Source organism: Hylobates moloch, unplaced genomic scaffold (genome assembly GCF_009828535.3).
Source record: "Hylobates moloch isolate HMO894 unplaced genomic scaffold, HMol_V3 SCAFFOLD_9, whole genome shotgun sequence".
Lineage (NCBI taxonomy): Eukaryota > Metazoa > Chordata > Mammalia > Primates > Hylobatidae > Hylobates > Hylobates moloch.
The window spans coordinates 86,600,891-86,621,415 of record NW_026652284.1 but is presented as its reverse complement, the minus strand read 5'-3'; positions in this window follow the sequence as shown (position 1 = coordinate 86,621,415).

Genomic DNA, 20,525 nt, shown 5'->3' with positions numbered 1-20,525 from the left:
TCAAAAAGTGGGCCAAGGACGTGAATAGACAATTCTCAAAAGAAGATATACAAATGTCCAACAAGCATATGGAAAAATGCTCAACATTGCTAATGATAAGGGAAATGCAAATCAAAACCACAATGCCATGCCACCTCACTCCAGCAAGAATGGCCATAATCAAAGGTAAAAAAAAAAATAGGTGTTGGCATGGATGTTATGAAAAGGGAACACTTTTATACTGTTGGTGGGAATATAAACTAGTACAACCACTATGAAGAACAGTGTGGAGATTCCTTAAAGAACTAAAAGTAGATCTACTGCTTGATTCAACAATTCCACTACTAGGTATCCAACCAGAGGAAAAGAAGTCATTATATGAAAAAGATACTTGCACACGCATGTTTGCAGCAGCACAATTTGCAATTGCAAAAATACGGAGCCAGCCCAAATGCTCATCAGCCAATGAGTGGATAAAGAAAATGTGAGCCATATATATATATATATACACACACACACACATAAACACACACACATACATCATGTAATACTAGTCAGCCATAAAAAGGAATGAAATAATGGCATTCGTAGCAACCTGGATGGAATTGGAGACTATTATTCTAAGTGAAGTAACTCAGGAATGGAAAACCAAACATTGTACATTCTCATTCACATGTGGGAGCTAAGCTATGAGGCCATAAAAACAAAGAATGATAGATTGGACTTTGGAGACTCGGGGAAAGTGGGAAGAGTAGTGAGGGCTAAAAGACTACACATTGGGTACAGTGTACACTTGACATGGTTTGGCTCTGTGTCCCCACCAAAATCTCACCTTTTATTGTAGCTCCCATGATTCTCATGTGTTGCAGAAGGGGCCTGGTGGGAGATGATTGAATCATGGGGGCAGATTTCCCGATACTGTTCTTATGATAGTGAATACATCTCACTAGAGCTGATGGTTTTATAAGGGGTCTCTGCTTTCACTTATTTCTCATTCTCTCTTGCTGCCACCCTGTAAGAAGTGCTTTTTGGCTTCTCCCATGATTGTGAGGCTTCCCTAGCCATGTGGAATTGTGAGCCAATTAAACCTATTTTTCTTCCAATTATCGGGTATATCTTTATCAGCATCATGAAAACAGACTAATACAACACTACTCGGGTGGTGGGTGCACCAGAATCTCAGAAATCACCCTAAATAACTTATTCATGTAACCAAACACCACAAGTTTAATTTCAATAGGTTTTATTGAAATTAAAATAAAAAAATAAAAATAAATTCCAGACCTAAGATAGGTCCCTGGACTATGGATATGTTCATAGAGGTGTCTTGCATTACAAGTAAATACTTGATTTCTTCTCCTGATCTTACCCCAAAGGACTTGTGGTTATTGATCAGGATAACTATATCTCAGAAAAAGTGAAGTACCCAGACTTTTCTGAGGGTTATTTTATTCTGATTCTGACCCAGAATGCCACTGTGATCTATTGGAAGGTCATAAATAGAAAGCCTGTGCTGAGTCAGTGTTATACTGGGCCCAATGGTTCTGCAAACTCATCCTATGCTAATTTCCCATTCCCTGAGTGAAGAGTTGGAATAGATATACTTAGCAACTGGTATTAGCTTCTGACATTGTCCATGAATGCTGTGTCAATGGAGAAAAAAAGAAAAACCCTCTAGACTTCAACCTCTCTAATAATATCACAACCTTGGGGAATTACAGAGAAAAGTTTCACCACCAAATACATGAAAGATACAAGAATACTGACTGCAATCACATATCCCATTTAAGTCACCTGTTTAATTTATGCACAAGCTATATGTATCCTGGGAAAAAGAGGATTCTCAAAAGCCTGATTAAGTGATTATTCCAATAGCAGTTGATTTTTAAAGGTGACCTCATTACTGGAACAACTCAAGACAGCCTCTGGCATCCAATATGCAGCTATTTATTTTCCAGGTGTGTTTTTCATTGTATCCTTAAATGCAGAACTCCAGAAGGTGTTTGCTTTCACCTTCACTTGACATAGAAGCAGAGCAGTATAATTCACTGTCTTGTCTAAGGGAAAGATCAACTCTTTGGTTCTGTTCCATAATATATAATCAAGAGGCTCCTTGATTATGTCACCATCCCCAGGTTTTATTCTGGACAACTACACTGATGACATCATGCTAGTGGGATCTGATTATTGGAAAATAGTGGGTACATTAGGTCCCTTAATAAGACAAATGTGTGCCCAGAAGATAGAGTCAGATAAAAATCTATTTACCTGTTTATTTGATTTCCAATTATTTTTTAAATATTGCCTCTGTCAACTAGAATGTATGTTCCATGAAAGCAAGGATTGTGTCGGCCTCATTCACCACTATATTTTCAGCACAGTACTGGCACCTACAATAAATAAGTGTTCAATGGATAGGTGTGTTCTTTACCGTACACTCTCTTCCAAAGAGTGGTGAAGACTTTATAACAGCTATCTCCCCAAGGTAGAGATGAAGTTTTGTACTGCTAGGCATTATAATTCAGAAAGATTTTGAATTCTGCTGAAGCAAGATTTGATGTGGAATCATTTGGAGGAAGAAGCATGGTTTGGAATAGGTAATAAACATAAATTTCCTCAATTCTCTGTAACTTGTGCATGAAAGAACTCCCATTTATAAGAAAGGACAGAATAATTACTTACTTTGAGAGATGCTAGGAAGTTATTGGTCACATAGGGCAATCATAATATTCTATTGTGTATTTGTTGTTTTCTTTTAGCATTTATTATTGAGCAATGAATCTTGAAACACCAAAATACTGCATATTTATTAAGAAAGGAGGTCAAAGCAACAAAAGAAAGGAGTAAACAAAAGTGAAGCATCACTAAGACTATTTCACATCATATTTTTTAACAGAAGACATTAATGAGAAGAAATACATTTTTTTGCCTATCTAAATAACAGCTGGTAAAGACTTTTTTGCACTAAAATTTAAGTAGCATTTTTAAATGTCTTTAGGAAGAGATACAAGAATGAATAGAGACTGTTTCTTAAATAACAAATATATTCTGCCAACGCATACAAATCTACACAGAAAACCAGAATGGGTCATCTGCATGCCACATTTACCAGTGCAGGGCAAATAAATATGCTTCATCTATCCATCATCATCTGTCTAGATTGAGCTTACAACTTACATCCCTGACACCCCACTTTTTCTAAGTACTCTCATATTACCATGTTCTGCTCATGCCTCCATAATATTTAATGGTTGCATTTGCCTGTGTTCTTCTCTGCCACCCAAAATGTAAGTAAGGGGCTACATCCTGTTTCAGATAATATTCCCAACACTAACATAGTGCTTAAGCACGGAGTAGCCTCCAAAAAATATGGATTCAAAGGACAAGGATTCAAAAGACGACATTTGACTCTCTCTCTGCTGACAAAGCATCTTCCTGGATTTTAGGGAGAAGGGCTTGATTATTCCTGATGACACTCTTTAATTCAGAGAAGCAAGGGCAGAGGTGAGGATTGACTAAGGGGCTAAAAGGGCCACAGACGACTTGCACTTTCTTCTGAGGATTCGCAGCATTTTGATCCATTCAGAATTAGGAGAAAGCTCTCTGTTTTGCCCGTAGTGCAAACTCTTATCCAACAAAGGAGCCAGTGCAGTGAGGTAGGAGGATTTTTAAAGCATTCTCTGCTGAGCCATAGAGATCAAGTTATTTCCCTACTGCCTAAAGGCTGTGATAATTTTTTTCTTTTGTGGTTTGTACTTATATCCTGTCTACATCAAGGCCATAAGACCCTATTTTTTAATACTATTGTGAGCAGTACTTTTTTAAATTTCATTTTCTTTTCTTTTCTGCTTTGAGACAGGGTCTCACTCTGTCACCCAGGCTGGAGTACAGTGGTGTGATCTTGGCTTACTGCAACCCCTGCCTCCCAGGTTCAAGTAATTCTCCCACCTCAGCCTCCTGAGTAGCTGGGACTACATACACGCACTGCCACGCCCATTAATTTTTGTATTATTGGGTAGAGATGCGGTTTCACCATGTTGGCCAGGCTGGTCTTGAACTCCTGACCTTAAGTGACCCAACCTCCTTTGCCTCCCAAAGTGCTAGGATTACAGGTCTGAGCCACCACACCGAGCCACTGCTCCCAGCCTAATTTCATTTTTAATTATTTGCTGCTTTTATATGTAAATGCAATTTCTCTTGTATATTGACTTTGTGTTTGGAAATTAACTTGTTAGTTCTAGTACCTTTTTTATACATTGGATTTTCTATCTAAAGTATCATGTTATCTGCAAATAGAGACAGTTTTACTTCTTTCCAATGTTTAGGTCTTTTATTTCCTTTTCTTTCCTTATTACAGTGGCCAGAAATTGCATTATAGTAATGAGAAGATGAGACAAAGTGACATCTTTGCTTTTTCCTGAGCTCAGATAAAGTGTATCTTTAGGTATACCACTAAGCATGTCATTAAGTATGATATGAGTTGTAGTTTCTTCATGCTGTCCTTTATCACATTAGGAGAGTGTCTTCTCTTCCTGATTTATTCATAGATTTTATGACAAATGGGTGCTGATTTTTTGTCAATTTGTTTCATTTTATTTTGAATCACATTGAAATACATATATTTTTTGAAAGTTTACTCAAGTTGCATTCCTGGGATAAACTTCATTTGATAATAATGTATTATTCATTATTTATGTTATTAGATTCAGTTTGCTAATATTTTGTTGAAGACTTTTGTGTATTCTCATGAGGAATATTTTTCTGTAATTTAACTATATTGCAATGTCTTTTTCAGCATGTTGGGATTAAGATAAATAAGTTGGAAATTATTCCCACCTTCTGGGATGGTTAATATTATGTGTCAGCTTGACTGAGCTAAGGAATGCCCAGATAGCTGGTAGACATTATTTCTATGTCTAGACACACCTAGAAACAATATGGGAGTGTTTCTGGAAGAGACTAGCATTGAAATTGGTGGACTGAGTAAAGCAGATAGCTGTTCTCAAAGTGGGCGCTTATCATCCAATCCACCAACGGCCTGAATAGAACAAAAAGTGGAGGAAGGGCAAATTCTCTGTTTGTCAGAGCAGAGACAGCCATCTTATCCTGCCCATAGACATTGCAGTTATTGTAAGTTAACTTACAATAAGCTAAGGTTAATTTATTACTGAACAAAAGAATTTTGAATCAATTTAGCTTAATGTACAACGTTTATAGAGCCTACAGTAGTGGACAGTAATGTCCTAGGCTTTCACATTCATTCACCACTCCCTGTATGACTCAACCAAAGCAACTTCCATCACTGCAAGCTTCATTCATGGTAAATGCCCTACACAGGTGTACCATTTTAAAAATCTTTTAGACCACATTTTTACTGTATCTTTTCCATGTATACATACACACTTACCATTGTATTACAATTACCTACAGTATTCAGTACAGTAACTTGCTGTACAGGTTTGTAGCCTAGGAGCAATAGGCCATACCATCTAGCCTAGGTGTGTAGTAGGCTATACCAGCTAGGTTAGTGTAAGTCAACTCTATGATGTTCACACAATGACAAAATCACCTAATGACACATTTCTTAGAACATATTCCTATCACTAAGTGACACATGACTACATGTAGCTATTTATCTATCTATATATTCTATTGATTCTATTTCTCTGGGATACACCTTCTGTATTTTCTGGAATGATTTGTGGAAGGTTGGCATTATTTCCTTCTTAAGTGTTTCATAGAATTCACCCTCTGAAAACATCCAAGTCTAGAGTTTTCTTTGTGGAAAGCTTTTTGATTATTAATTTAATTTAATGACTACATGTAAAGCTATTCACATATTCTATCTCTTCTTGTTTTGATATTATATTTTTCAAAGAATTTTTCTACTTCTCTAAATTATTAAATGTATTCTTTTAAATATGTTAACAATTCCCTGTTATAACTTAAAGGCCTGTAAGACCTGTAGTGATATACCCTCTTTTTTTCCCAATATTAATGCTTTGTGTCTTCTTTTACCTGATTAACATTACTAAGGTTTTTTTTTTTTTAACTTTTATTTAGGTTTAGAGGTACATGAGAAACTTTGTTACATAGATGAACACGTGTCACGGGGGGTTGTTGTACATATTATTTCATCACCCAGGTATTAAGCCCCATACCCAACAATTACCTTTTCTGCTCCTCTCCCTCCTCCCACCCTCTCCCTCAAGTAGACCCAGATGTCTGTTGCTTCCTTCTTTGTGTTCATAAGTTCAGTAATGGATTTTTAAGCCAATTTTATTAATCTTTTAAAAAACAATGTTAGTTTTTTTTGTCTGTTGTTTTCTATTATATTGATTTCTGTTATTCTCTTTTTTATTTCTTTCCTTCTAAATACTTTGAGTTTAATTACTTTCTTAGCTTAAGGTAGTCGTTTAGACAACTGATTGAACCTTTTTTCTTTTTTAGTATACACATTTAAAGATATATGTTTACCTTTAAGCACTACTTCAGCTGTATCCCACATATTTTGATGTTATGTTATTATCATTCAGTTCAAAATATTTTTAAACTTCCTTTTCTTTGAACCATAGGCTATTTCCCAAATATTTGCACCTTTTTCTAGATATCTTCTTGTTATTAATTTCTAATTTAATTTATTTTATAATTTTGAGACTTATTACATATTCTAGTGTATTTTCTATGTTGGAGAATTTCCGTGTGCACCTGAAAAGAATATATGTTACACAGTTGCTTGGTGTAGTGTTAATAACAATAATGTCAAGCTAGTTAAGAGCATTGATGAAGCATTGATGAGATGTTCTATTTTCTTACAATTTTTTTGTCTACTTCTTCTGTCAATTATTAAGAAAGGAGTGTTAAATTTTCCTACTACACTATGAATATCTTTCTTTAGTTGTGTTAGTTTTTGTTCCATTCATTGTGAAGATTACAGTGTATATGTCTTACTCATGAATTGCCCCTTTCATAATTAGATAATGTTCATGTTTACCTCTACATCTCATATTGTTATTAATATAAGTATTAATATAGTAATGCCAGCTTTCTTCTCTTTACTGTTAATACAAGATAGCTTTTTTCATTCTTTTACTTTCACTGTAATTGTGTATTTGCATTTAATATGCATCTTTTTTAGGCAACTTATAGTTGGATCTTGCTTCTTTATGATTTTGAGTGTTAACTTCATTTACATTACGTATAATTATTGGTATGCTATGTTTTAAGCTGGCTATCTTGCTATTTATTTTCCATTAGTGATTTGTTTAAGTTAGTTAAATTTTAAATATTACATTTTCTTTCTCTATTGGTTTCTTAGCTATATTTCTTTTTTATTTTGTGTTTTTTGTTGATACAGAAGGGATGTACATATTTTCAGGATATTTTGATACATTTATGTAATATATAACAATCAATGCAGGATAATTGGAATATCCACCACCCTAAACATTTATCTCTTCTTTATGCTGGGAACATTTGAATTATTCTCTAATAGCTATTTTGAAATATACAATAGATTATTGTTTGCTGTAGTCATTCTACTGATTTATGAAACACAAAGTCTTATTTCTTATATCTAACTTTATTTTTATACCCATTAATCCACCACTCTTTCTCCCTCTCTTTCACCCATTTTTCTAGGCCTCTGGAAACCACCAGTCCACTCTCTATCTTCTAGAAACCCATTTCTTTCTTAGTTTGCTCATATGAATAAGAACATGAGATATTCATCTTTGTGTGCCTGGCTTATTTCACTTAACCTGATGGTCTCTAATTAATAGACCTCTAGTTAACATAATGGCCTACAGCTCCATCCATGTTTCTGCAAATGATGGGATTTTATTCTTTTTGTGGCTCAATAATATTCCATTGTGTATATCAGTAATCCCCAACCTTTATGGCACTAGGTACTGGTTTCATGGAAAACAATTCTTCCACGGACTGCTGGGGATGGCTTCGGAATGATTCAAGTGCATTACATTTATTGTGCACTTTATTTCTATTATTATATTGTAATATAGAATGAAATAATTACGTAACTCACCATAATGTAGAAGCATTGGGAGCCGCAAGCTTGTTTTCTTGCAACTATTAATAAATGGTCCCATCTAAGGGTGATGGGAGAGAGTGACACGCAAAGTGTGCTGCTTATGCCCAGTCTAATTTTTTTATTATTCATTTATTTATTTATTTTTAATATTTTTTTGAGACGGAGTCTTGCTCTGTCACCCAGGCTGGAGTTCAGTGGCACGATCTGAGCTCACTGCAGACTCTGCCTCCCGGGTTCAAGCGATTCTCCTGCCTCAGCCTCCTGAGTAGCTGGGACTAGAGGCATGTGCCACCACACCCAGCTAATTTTTGTATTTTTAGTAGAGACAGGGTTTCACCATGTTGGCCAGGATGGTCTCTATCTCTTGACCTCGTGATCTGCCCACCTTGGCCTCCCGAAGTGCTGAGATTATAGGCGTGAGCCACCATGCCTGGCCTGTCCAGTCTACTTCTTAATCTCATTTTGGTTGCTGTCACTGCAGAAAACCCTTCTCCACAAGATAGGGTATTGGAAATGGAAACAGCCTTTTCAGCGCTTTTGTGGCAATCTCAGGATATTCCGCCTTAACTTTAATCCAGAACATATGGAGATTTTAAGTTGTCTCAAACATACTTTTAAGACCACCATCATTTGCCATTTCAAGCAGTTGATCATTTTCTAACACGGATAAAGTCGATTCACCTGGCTTATTCACACTTGGGTCACCGATCCATTCCTCCAAAGTTCAGGGGCCTTTCATGGTTGGGAAGTAATGCTCAAATTCTTTTGAAAGTTGAGATAGGTGAACATGCACCAGCTGGGAGAAAGAAGTTTCTGGTTCAGATTTTTCAAAATGTCTGCTAATGTTTGAAACATGTCAGAAATCCCAATGTTGACTTGTCACCTCTGTAATTCCAGTTTGGTTTTGAATGTAGCCACTTTATTTGCTGACTTGAACACAGTTGTCCTTCTCCCCTGAAGTGACAGATTGAGTTCATTGAGCAGGTTGAATGTGTCACATAAGTAAGCAAGTTCTGCAACCCATTCTGTGTCACTGAAGTGTTCTGCCAGTGGTGATTGTTTTTCTAAAGGAAATCTATGGAATAGCTCTTGTGACTCAAAAACTCTGGCCAGTGATCTAACTTTAGAAAGCCATTTCACTTCTATGTATAAGAGAAGATTTGTGTGCTCTGCATCCATCTCCTCACAGAGCTATGCGAACAGACATGAGTTAAGGGCGTGTACTTTAACATGGTTGGTAATTTTAATCACATCCTGCAAAATGTTTGTTAAGTTCAGGTGGACATTTTTCGGCTAGCCATCATTTATCTATGGATGACACAGCGTGTAGACTCACATTCAGAAGTGACCTCTTTAACCCAAGTAGCAAAACCAGAAAGCTGTCCAGTCATGGCAGCCACTATGTCCACGAATATACCAACACAAAATGACCAATTCAGTTTTCCTGACATGTAATCATTCAAAGACCTGAATAGTTCTGTAGTTGTGGTGTTGGTTGGCAATAAAAGTGCACATAACATATCCTCATGCGGCACATCCTTCTGAAAAATATATTGCACAAAAACAAGCATTGTTGTTCTGTTGTCAACATCAGTAGACTTGTCAACCTGGATTGCATACAAGCGTGACTCAATAATCCTCTCTAACAATTGTGCCTCAATATTCTCTGCTATCTCATCAATTCATCTAGTTACAGCGCTAGCTGAAACAGGAACACATGTCACCTTTTGAAATTTGGCCTCTCCTAAAAGTTCATGACAAATGCCTTTAGCAAGGTCAACTCTTCACCAATTGTAAAGGACTTCTTAGTTAAGAATGATGCTGTTAGTGCAGACACATTTGATGAAATGGTAGCCTTCAATAACTGCTTCTGTTCTTCGTGTTCACTTCTTTTTTTCTTTTGAAAAACTCCAAAGCCTTGCCTTCTCTTGCCTTCTAACACAGGGTGCGTGGTCCCCATGTGGCAAAACAGTTTTGGAGGTTTCATGGCTTCATTGGATAGCCTATCACCACATATTATACCAAGTGGGCTTGGAGAATGTGAAGCACTTGTTTCAATGAACACATAATTTAAGTAGGACTCTTGGGATTTTCTTTTAAATGCAGCTTTCTTTTTGTTGGCAGTCTCAGAGTCTTCTGCACTCTCATCATTGGGTCTTTCCTCCTTTTCAAAGAAGCTCTCCAGTGACATTTTTTTTTTTACTACTTTTGGCTAGGGTTAACTTGTGGGCTTACCAAAACTTTGACTGAGACAAGTGTGCAGTGTGGGAAAGAGGCACAGATGGAAGTGGTAAATAAAATAATGGGCAGAGTGTGCATGGACTAAAATAAGTGTCAGATTCTGTCTTAAAGCCTGCCATCAGATGCAGCTTAATTGTCACTTGCCACTCACTGATAGGGTTTTAATATAAATTTGCAAGCAGTTGATTTATATAGGTCTCTGTGCAGTCAAACCTCTCTGCTAATGTTAATCTGTATTTACAGCCACTCTCCAGGGCTAGCATCCCCACTTCAGCTCCACCTCAGGTCATCAGGCATTAGAGTCTCATAAGGGGCATGCAACTTAGATCCCTCACATGCACAGTCCACAATAGGGTTCGTGCTCCTATGAGAATCTAATGCCCTGGTTGATCTGACAGGAGACAAAGCTGAGGAGGTAATGTGAGGATAGGGAGTGGCTGTAAATACAGATGAAGCTTTGCTCGCTTGCTTGCCACTCACCTCCTGTTGTGCGGCCTGGTTCTTAACAGGCCACAGACCAGTACTGGATGTTGGGGAACCCTAGTGTATATTTATTTACTACATCTTCTGTATCCATTCAATCATTGATGGGTGCTTAGGTGGATTCCATATTTTGGCTATTGTGAACGTTTCAATAAACATAGGAGTGCAGATATCTCTTTGACATGTTGATTTCCTTTCTTTTGGATATAAACTCAATAATGAGATTGCAGTAAATCATATGATTTATTGAGAAAACTCCATACTATTTTCCTAACTGGCTGTATTAATTTACATTCCCACCAATAGTGTACAGGAATTCCCCTTACTTCATATCTTCACCAGCATTTTTTATTGCCCATCCTTTTGATAAAAGCCATTTTTACTGGGATGAGATGATATCTTATTGTGATTTTGGCTTGCATTTCTCCAATAATTAGTGATGTTGAGCATTTTTTATATACTTGTTGGCCATTTGTATGTTTTCTTTTCAGAAATGTCTTCTCAGATCTTTTGCCCATTTTTTAATTGGATTAGGGTTTTTTTGCTGTTGAGTTGAGATTCTGATATATTCTGGTTCCTAATCCTATGTCAGATGGATAGGTTGAAAATATTTCCTCCGATTCTGTAGGTTATGTCTCCATTTTCTCAATTCTTTCCTTTGCTGTGCATAAGCTATTTAGCTTGATATAATCCCATTTCTCTATTTTTGCTTCTGTTGCCTCTGCTTTTCAGGTATCGCACAAAGATTCTTTGCCCAAACTCACGTTCTAGAGTATTTTTGCACTGTTTAGTTCCAGTAGTTTATATTTTAGGTCTTAAAGCCTTTAATCCATTTTGATTTGCTTTTTGTATATGGCATGCAAAAATTGTATATGGAAAGAGATAGGGATATAGTTAAGTTCTTCTGCATATAGTTTTCTAGTTTTCAGAGCACCATTTATTGAAGAGACTCATTTTTCCCCAATGCTTGTTCTTGGCACTGTTGTCATAAATTAGTTGGCTGTAAATGTATAGACTTATCTATTTTGTTTCATTGGTCTATGTGTCTGTTTTTATGCTGGTACCATGCTGTTTGGGTTTCTATAGCTCTGTATGTATTTTAAAGTCAAGTTAGCACTGCGACTCCAGCTTTGTTCTTTTTGCTCAGGATTGCTTTGGCTGTTATGGGTCTTCTGTGATTCCATATAAATTTTAGAAATTTTTTTCTAATTCTATGAAGAATGCCATGATATTTTGATAGAGATTACATTGAATCTGTAGAACACTTTGGGTAGTATTGGCATTTTAACAATATCAATTCTCCCAATCCATGAATACAGATATCTTTTTATTTTTTCTGTCCTCTTCTATTTCTTTCATCAGACTTTTATAATTTTCTTTGTAGAGATCTTTAACTTCTTTGGTTAAATTTATTCATAATTATTTTATTTTTTTGTAGTTAATGTAAATGAGATTGCTTTCTTAATTTCTTTTTCAGAGGATGTGCTATTGGTGTATCCAAATGTTACTGATTTTTATATGTTTATTTCGTATCCTTCATCTTTACTGAATTTATCAGTTTTCATTCTAACATTTTATGGCAGAGTCTCTGGGGTTTTTTAAGAATACAATCAAGTTTTCTGTGAACAAGGATAATCTGACTTATTCCTTTCTAATTTGGATGCCCTTTATTTCCTTCTTGTCTCTGATGGCTGTGACCAGGATTTCTAGTAATATGTTTAATAAAAGTGGCTAAAGCGGGCAGCCTTGTGTTGTTCCAGATTTTAGAGGAAAGGCTTCCAGCTTTTCCCCATTCAGTATGATGTTAGCTGTGGGTTTGTCATATATGACTTTTATTGTTTTGAGCTACATTTCTTCTATATCCAGTTTGTTCAACATTTTTAGATCTTTCAGATAAATGATGGAGCAGTGAAAAATATAATTAACCAGAATGCCAAAAGTGGTGATTTTTGAATGGTGACAGTATGTCATATTCATTATATACTTTTTTAACTTTTCCAAACAATAACAAAGGTAAACTTTATTATAAAATATATTTCCCCTTGATGTCATAAACGGCCCCAGACACTGAAAGTATAAAGCAGCTATACTTTTTACTTCACATTATTTCTATGCAAGAGATGTTTCCTTTCAGTCAGTTTAATTCAACCAAAGCCCCCTCCCATCCAGGCTGATGGAAAAATTAACTCTTAGAAAAGCCTGTAACTGTTTCTTATGATAAAGTCCTGCAAAGGCCCTGATTGTTGTATAAGCAACATAGCACATGAAGCCCCATCTTTCATTGATACACAGTGGTTACTGCTCAACTGACTGATGTCCAGAAAGATCTTCACCCTTGAAGGCCAAGAGATCTCATCATCTTGCCCCATAGCATGTAGAAAACCTTTCCATTTTCTCTAAGGTCTTGATATTCACATAATTTATGGATCTTCTCTGCTTCCTAATGTAGAGTCAGTTATGATCTCTATACTACTTTCCTCACCTCCCCCAAAGCAATGACTTTTCTTCTCTTTTTTTGTGTGTGTGTGTTCTTGTGAGATGATTCCCTTTTTAGTTAAGACAGGAAGAGAGCTTGCCTTTGGGCTTCTTATTTCTCCTCCTCCTCCTCTTCCTCCTCCTCCTCCTCTTCTTCTTCTTCTCAAATATCCATTTTATTTTTAAGGAGAGTCAAAGATTTTTGACAGTCAATGCAGATAAAGGCCTTCTAGCTAGGTGCTGAAGTTGAAAGAAAGTCACAGCCCAGCTGGGAAGACAGGCTACTCATATGGATAATCAGCCAGACAGAGCCAATGTGTAAATGTTAAGTATAAATTGGTGGTGCCGGTTTTATTGTCATCTCTTCCCAAAGTCTTTAAATGTTTTCTACATCTTTTTACTTCTTTTTTTTTTCTCTTGCACATCCTTAATCGGTATCTTCAGTCCCTTTCCCCCAAATGGAAGCTGACAGATTTCTTCCGTCCTACACAGTTTACTCAGTCAGTATGTCAGAAGAGTTTTTATTTTTCTCACAAAGCAAATTAGGAATCTGAAATGTCAGGTAGACAGATGTGTTAAAATTCTTTTCAGGTAGAGGAAGAGAGATGAGTCAACATGTATACAAAGAGGAAGCAAAACAGAATTCAGTTCTATTGTGTTTTGGAGAGCATAAATCTCATAAATTACAGTTCTGAATTACTTCAACAAAATCTTTGTCTTTTCATAAGATTTCTCAAAAAACACCCCTTGATGATGATGATGATGCTGATGACGATGATGATGATGATGATGATTATTATTATTTTAGAGATAGGGTTTCACTATGTTGCCCAGGCTGGAGGGCAGTGGCTATTCACAAGTGTGATCATAGCACACTACAGTCTCAAGTTCCTGGCCTCAATCTTCCTACCTCAGCCTCCCATTAGCTGGAACTATCTTGTTTTTTTTTTTAAGAAGCAAATTGCTGTTAAACACAACTGACTGGTTCTCTAATTTCATCTTTTGAATTTTCAATTTATAAGCATTTCTTTCTTCTTTAAATATGCCTGCTTTAATGAAAGAAACTTAAGCTTTTCCTACATGAGCTAGTTTGTCCAATACAGTATAATCTTGTCTAGCTTTTTAAATTAGTGCCAGTTTATTCAAACCATCATAAAGAAAAAATATAGAGAAAAAAATTGAAGGAATAGATAACATTCACAATGCTCTAGTATTGAAAGTTTGGAATGAAACACAGAGAAAGCCTCTTAACCCTTACTGTTCCACTCGGCCTTCCTCACGCTCACCTTTCTTACGCCTCTTCGTGATCAGTTTGAAGCATTGATTCTCAACATTTCCTATGTTTGAGGTGTCAAGAAACACATGAATATTGTATTATGCATTATTCTTCTGAGTTGAAATTTAGGCAATAGAAGCTATTGTCTTGGACAACATAATTTTAATGCCAAAAGATTTCAGTTTTAGTTCTAATTCTCGCTTCTTTCTTGGACAAGTAATGTTGTAGAAGGAACAACTATCCTGTGTTTTAGTTTTCCTCATTGGTAAAATAAGGAAAATAATGAAATGTAGTTCCTAGAATGGCGAGGGATTCAAGAGGTACTCTGTCTCAGAGCCTGTAAATGTAGAAAGTATATATTTGCAATTTTTAAATACGTTCATGAATATAAAGTAGAAAAAAGTTTATAGGTTATATTTAGAAGTTTTGAATTTGTCTGTAGATTTTGCCTCTCTCTGGAGATATATATATATATCTCAGTTCTGTATCTGAGGCTATGGGGAGAGCCATTTAAAAATAGCATAGTTCTATGGAGTGTTCTCTGCCAGGCATATGATTTGCTTCTAACATTTATTATTTTTTTAAATTTTATTTTATTGTGTTAAGAACATATGACATGAAATCTATCTTCTTAACCAGTTTTTAAGTGTATAATATAGCATTGCTAACTATAGGCTTCTATTATTTATTTATTTTTTTTTTTGAGACAGACTCTGGCTCTGTTACCCAGGCTGGAGTGCAGTGGCATGATCTGGGCTCACTGCAACCTCCGCCTCTTGGGTTCAAGCGTGCCTCAGCCTCCTGAGTAGCTGGGATTACAGGCATGCACCATCACGCCCTGCTAATTTTTGTATTTTTAATATAGACATGGTTTCACCATGTTGGCCAGGCTGGTCTCGAACTCTTGACCTCAGGTGATCTGCCTGCCTCCACCTCCCAGAGTGCTAGGATTACAGGCGTGAACCACTGCGGCTGGCTGCTTCTACTATTTTTTGAATTTGACTTCTGCTCGTAACTTACTCGTGATATCTTTTGGTGTTTTCCATCTCAATTACAAATTATCAGCCCTCATTTGCCACCTGTTACGCTTTCCCCTTGACTTTGCCATGGGCTGCCCAAGAAGACCAGTTGTCTCTGGCCTTCTCACCTTTAGAGATCACCCTGGCAGTGATATCTAGCAGAGTTCAAGACTGTGCTCTCCAAAGGAGCATGAGAAGTAATTTAAAAGATATTTCAGAGTGAATGTCAAAGGGAGAAGTATTAGTAAGATAATAATAATGGTTAGTACTTTATAACTCAATGTTTCTTTACTTATTTAATTTATTTCTCTCCTGTTTTTTCCAAAACAAAGCAAGTCTCTGAAACTTCTTTAGTCATAAAATGAAAGATAAACATTATTTGAATTTTAAAAGACAAAGAAGACTTTGAGTGATATCTAAAATAGGATTTTCAGCTCGGTACGTTTGCTTATTTGTTTATTTTATGAACTTTAGGTAAACAGTTAATAAAAGAAATGCTTTTGGGATTTTAAAGTTACCATGCAATAAAGAGCAATAACATCAGAAAGCAAATGAAAGGTAAATATTAGTGGAATAAAGTTTCATGGGAATTTAAAGGAAAGAGATTATTTCTAGTTGGAAAAATCCAGAAAGCATGCAGGAGGTGATTGTCTATTTCCTCTTTCATTGTTCAGTAATATTTTGTTGTGAAAATATAAGTGAAGTGTAAGAAAAATGAAAGTCAAAGGATAAATACAGGGAAATATAGTTAATGAAATAAAACTTTTACTTCCAAAGTTTTGCAGTGTTGGGTCAGTTAATCTATGGCAAGAGTCAGAATCTGAACTTTAGACTAACAAAGGCAATGCATCAGGCCATATAACTGAAAGTCCAGAAGGATGCTGATTTCAAGCATAACTTGATTCAGGTGCCCAAATGATGTCGATAGGCACTCTCTGTCTTAGCTTGACGCCTGTGCTTTCTTCTGTGTAGTTTTTTTTTTTTTTAATTTTATTTTATTATTGTACTTTAAGTTTTAGGGTACATGTGCACAATGTGCAGGTTTGTTACATATGTATCCATGGGCCATGTTGGTGTGCTGCACCCATTAACTCGTCATTTAGCATTAGGTATATCTCCTAATGCTATCCCTCCCCCCTCCCCCCACCCCACAACAGTCCTTGGAGTGTGATGTTCCCCTTCCTGTGTCCATGTGTTCTCATTGTTCAATTCCCACCTATGAGTGAGAACATGCGGTGTTTGGTTTTTTGTCCTTGCGATAGTTTGCTGAGAATGATGATTTCCAGTTTCATCCATGTCCCTACAAAGGACAGGAACTCGTCATTTTTTATGGCTGCATAGTATTCCATGGTGTATATGTGCCACATTTTCTTAATCCAGTCTATCGTTGTTGGACATTTAGGTTGGTTCCAAGTCTTTGCTATTGTGAATAGTGCCACAATAAACATAGTTGTGCATGTGTCTTTATAGCAGCAGTTTTATATTCAGAGAAATTCCTTGCACAGTGGCTGCTGGTTTTTCTAAGCCACACAGAGCCAGGGAATAGAGTGGAAAGAGGTCCTGGAGCTGACTTCTTGGGTCTGTTTGGTAAAGCTTGGATTTTTGCTTGTCCCTAAGCTAATTATTCTGGCCAAAGGAACATGTTTCTTTAACCATGCCTGCATTATGTGCAAACCTTTAGTGCCTGAGGGTGGGGTTAGCCCTTAGGTAACCAGGTAGACTGAGAATGGAGAGAGGCGGGTAACCATGAAAAGCAAGGGCGATGTCACTAGCAGAAGAATGACTGTATGCTGAGGAAGCAAGTACACCAAATATTCTATTACCAAGAGGAAATGCCAGGTCATGAGGAAGGAGTGGCTGACCAAGCAGCCCTGACCATCTCCCTGATCTCTGCCATCATCTTGCTCGCACTGCATTGTTCTTTCTCGAACACTCTGGTTCAAGTATTCTTTCAAAAAAGCAAACAAACCTTTGCTGGGTCCCTTTAGTCCAGATGAGGTAGATGGGATCTTTAAGACACTGAAGAACAAAAGGAAATAAATGCAAAGGAGTGTAAGTATTGGTATTACAAAATAAAGATTCATTTAAAAAAATATAGTTTAGGGGGAAAGATTAATTGCCAGCATCATTTGCTGCTTCCTTCTTTCCAGATAATGGCTATATTTTTATCCCAATTCCTTCAGCTCTCCAATAGTGTCGATGCACTTCAAAGGAAACTGAATGCTTCCTCAGCTCCAAGAGAACTGATATAAATGTCCTCACCACAGGGCATGAGACCTCATTCAGAAAAATAATATGTGAGGAAGAGGTTTCCTGAGGTTTTCCGGAGAGAAGTTTCCCCCCTCTTTAGAATGAGCCTTTTGAAGAAATACTGTTTCTGTTTAGGTTGCATTGTATAGCCATTCAATTTGTTGTTACTGTTACTTAGCTACCAGAAAGAAAACCTCCTTCTCCTCCTCCCCTACTACTTTTTCTTCTCTTTCTCTTTCTTTTTCTCTTTACTTAGCAACAAAAAGAACAACTAACCAATGGGAAAGTGATTTCTAAAAAACACTAGCTTTTGGAGCAAAGAGGTAGGATTGTCTAACTTTAGTGCTGTCTCAAAAAGTAGCAATGTTAAACAATGGGTACAAAGAAACTCATTGACTGTGCTGATTTCCTATATTATCAGGTTACTTGGTTCATATCCAGAGCTCAGTTAATGTGATCTGATCTGATCGTTTTATGACCAATTAGATGTGGGCCATTCGTTCACAAAGATCTTCAAATGCCACTGGTTAAAACATTTATCATGGACACATTGACTTCTGCATGTTTTTGTCCCTTCAATTAGATTAATTGCCCAATTATACAAGCTTAAGTAAAAATAATTGTTGACCTTTTTATAATACTTTAAACACAAGCATTCTTTAGAGCTATAGCTTTAAAGGTAGAATATTTATCTTACTTCTCTTGGCTTATCTTTTGTTAGAGTCACTGTTGGCAGCAAAATGTCATTTCTGCGTCTGTTTGCATGTTCAGAGCTTGAGTGATGTCACGGAAAGCAGAGTGGAACAGAATGTGAAAGGTCAGGTCAAAATTGATCTTGCTTTATAATGATGAAGGGCCAGGACATCTTGGAATGCTTGTTTGCTCATCCCACTCAGATGACACTGGCTGTGATATGTGTTTTCACACTAGTTAAAAATTTGTCAAAAACTTGATGAGAATAAATAAGATCTAGCAACATTGACACTTGGAAAGAAAATTCTCCCCTATACTATGGATCATTCTTTGCATTCATGAAAATAACACAGTATGAAAGCCATTTATGTCTGTGTCAAAATATACGTGGGGCACTCATTAAACTCATTGGATGCTTACTACGGAGAGTGTAGTTTTTAATAGTGAGTCAAAATAAGACCAATTAGACTAATTGTTGTATTCCTTCATATTTGGGACTTGCTTTCTTCCCCAAAACATAAACCATTTTTGTGCATGAAGTCATTCAAATGTTGGAACTATAAATAGCTTTTAAATAAAATATGTTTTAGTGTTGTTATAACTCTTTTTTTTTTTTACCCTTGTTAGGTTTTTTGTTTGTTAGTTTATTTGCTTGTTCATGTTGTAGTTCTCAGGTTAAAGCCTTGGAAAAGCTTATATAGAAAGCCCTTTATAAATATAAAATTTATCTAGAAAGTTCTATATAAGACCTTTCTACAAAAGTTTTTTGTTACCTGGATTTCGAGGCCTGAAGGAAATCACTAGATTCTCTCCAGGGGAGAAAAGTTTTCTATTATCCAACAAATATAGAAAAAATTAAGCATGGCAAAACAGCTCTGCCTAACTTCAGCACTTTTTGGAGACTCTACTAAGCTAATGTGCATGAGGAATCTGAGAGGGTGGATCTAACACGCAGCATTTTCCTAACTGTTCTGACCACCAAATATTTTGGTAATGACCATCTTATGGAGCATTGTTCCTTAGAGCACATTGTGAGAAAAGCCCATTATAAGTCATTTCGGAAGTGGGGAGAGCAGGAATTATGGATGACTTGTTTCCTTCTCATTGAGACATTTGGAGTCTATGGTAAATTGATAAATTCTGTGGCTCCATTTATCTGTTCCATTTTTTTGTTTACTGCCAGCTCAAAGTTCCATCTAAAAAATTTCATTATCAAAATGTCACATTCTAATAGCTTAGGTAATTTAGAAAAACTCTTGTAAAATCATACTCATTTTTAAAAGTTCAAAGTAACCAAAAATCGTTTAAAGAGAAAGGTGTAAGCTATTTAAAAAGACGTACATATGTTAGTAACAACATACTTTAATTGTTTGCAATGTATTTTAAATCTTGACGGTGGTATCTGTCATAATATCATGGTCTCTAAAATGTGTTTGGAAGAATTTTATAATGAATTATGCAAAGAGCAGAAGTGACAACACTTAAATTTCTATTTTCAATAACAACATGTGTAGAGACAGTGAAGTGACATTTTAAAACCTCTAATAATTTTTGAAATAAGTCAGAAAAAGATTCCGCATTTTCACACTGAAACTCAGAAAGAATATTTACCAAATAATTTTTAGAGCTAGATTTTTTATTAAAGAGAATCTCCCCATGAATAATTCTAGCATCTTTGCAAATATAGACATTGCTACCCGAGAGTTGTACTTTCTGGGAATTTTACTGTACATTTCATTTATTCTTATATTCATCTGTACACACGTGTATATGAATAAAAACCTATTAGAGTGACTTTTTATCATTTCACATATAGTCATTTTGTTCAATTCATTTACCATAATTTCTTCTTCCTCCTGTTCTCTGAAAATATCTGAACTACAGAATAGGTACTTCCAATCTTCTTGTGGCTTTACCACTATGTTGGAAAAAAATTTTTTTTGAAGATGTTTTAATTTCCACTTAAAACACCTAAGATTTAAAAAGCAATCGATGTAATAAATGTTGTTTACACAGGAATAAATTAAGTATCCCTCTTCTAGTGGGTTTTTAAAGGACT